Source organism: Lactuca virosa, chromosome 3, assembly GCF_052849685.1.
Source record: "Lactuca virosa cultivar CGN04683 chromosome 3, Lactuca_virosa_CGN04683_v6, whole genome shotgun sequence".
NCBI lineage: Eukaryota > Viridiplantae > Streptophyta > Magnoliopsida > Asterales > Asteraceae > Lactuca > Lactuca virosa.
Window position 1 is genome coordinate 231,221,677 of NC_136428.1, and position 2,247 is coordinate 231,223,923.

Genomic DNA, 2,247 nt, shown 5'->3' on the forward strand with positions numbered 1-2,247 from the left:
CAGATTCCTTGCGTATCTTTTATTTCTTAAGTGTTTCTGTTCAACTAACTCCTTCTGTGATTTGTGGATATTGAAGCTAGCCTTTGGCTTCTCCTTTTTAATTTCGGTTGTATTTGTTGGAACAGTTGGTTCTGTCATTGGTTCTTCAGGGATTTCTTTGGTTCCACTTGTGCTTGGTTTGTCGAAACTTGAGGGTTTGTTGATGGGTTCAGCAACATATCTTCCTTTAACCCTCCATGAAGTTTGCTCAGATAAGCCTACGGTTTCGTCTGCGTTGTCGATAGGGGCAGACCAGAAGTAATCGTCGCATCCTTCAGCATTGTCTTTGTCGACCAGGATTTGTAATTCTGCTGTTTGTTTAGCAGTGATTCCTGTAACTGTATACACCTGATTCGGCACCGTTTGAACCTTTTGGTAGACCATAGCTTTTTCCTTGAGTTTCTTTGTCTTGTCTTTTGACAAGCGAGCGAACTCAACCGAATTTTCAGAAATGAGAGGTTCCTCATTCTTGGTTTCGCTTTTCATAAACTCTGAGCAATCAACTACATCTTCCACTGAGATTTCGCTCATCTCACTTTCCTCATCAAATTCAGACGTATTTTCAAAGTTCATTTTGTTTTCTGAAATCAATTTTGCGTTAGACGAGTCAAATGATTTGATAGTTTCGGACTTTATTTTTAACCTATCATTTTCATCTAAAAGATGTTTGAGCATACATTTATGTTCCTTAGAGTCAATGAAGGTTTCTATCTTGTCCAGTCTGATTTTGTAATGAATTGATGTTTCCTCTGAGGACACTACTGATTCACATTCTGCTATGACCTCATCCTCCTTAAATTCAAGGAAGGGTAACATCATCTTATGAATCTTCTTTCCTATCTCACAACTTAAATACAATTGAGCAATATTAAAGTATAAACGCTTAGCAATTAAACAAAAAACATTCATTTGTTTTAAAAACTTTAAATTGTCTCTTTGTAAATAAATACTTTCATCCCTAGCCCTAATTAACTCCGCCTCCTTCAGCTCAATCCACATCCTTCTCTCCTCACTTTTTGAAGACACCCTGCTGAGTTGGTCAGTTAGGTTAGAATTCGCTAAGCGAGTTTGCATGAGACTACCACTTAAGTTAGAAAATTTAAATTTTAATTCATTTAATTCTTCTTCGTAATCTGTTATTGGAACTTTAAGTGATTCAAGGATGGATTGTACCTTTTTGATCAACCGATCGCAGTCGTTGATCTTCTCACTCACAGGCTTGGCCGCAAAACACTTGTCCTCAGTCAGATTCGGTTCCTCACTTGCACTTTCGGTTGATGAACCAGATGTGACAATTAAACACCTTCCAGCCGAACCTACTTCCTTTTCCACATAAGCCTTTCCATGAGTAGGCTTTCTCACCTCTTCATTTTCAGAGTCGGTTGACCAAACTTCAACGCCACCGAACTCATCTTTATCTGCATTTTCCTGCACAATTAAGGCATTCATAGAACTATTAGTAGCCTTCTTTTTCTTGATCTCTTCCAACTTACGCATATAGTACACCTCATCATCTTCACCATCTCTTTTCTCAGCCATTTTCCTTAGCATGCAGTCTTTGGCAAAGTGGTTCTTGTCGTGACAGTAGTTGCAGTCGAACCCAGAGTCTCCTGCAAGTTTGCTCTCCTTCTTGTCTTCATCCTTTTGAGAAGAGACTTTCGCTTCGTCCTTCACCTTCTCAGAACTGTAACTTCCCTGCCAGTTTCGGTTCTTGTTGACAGGAAATTTTCTTCTTGCAAACTTCTTTGGATTGGTGACCATCATAGCATACTCCTCACTTGTAAGGTCACACTCAGACATATCAGACTCTTCTTCCTCTTCTGCAATGCTTTTTGCTTTTGAGACAAGGGTCAGCGATCCCACACTAGAAACTACTTTCGCTTCTTTGGTTACTACACTTTCATGGGACTTAAGTATTCCTACAAGTTTCGCCAGTGAGTAAGATTTAAACTGTTCATGCGCTTTCACGGTTGAAACCACAGCCATCCATTCTGGTCTCAGACCGTTCATGAAGGTCACCTTCTGCTCGATCAACTTTCTTTCTATTCCATGCTTGATCATCTTACTTAGGAGATGATTGAACCGATCGAAAGTTTGTATGAGTTTTTCTTCTGGTTTCTGTTCGAAAACTCCAAATTCTGACAGCAGCAAGGTTTGAATGGAGTGTTCCAGATCTTCATCAGTTGAATAAAGTTCTTTCAACCTATC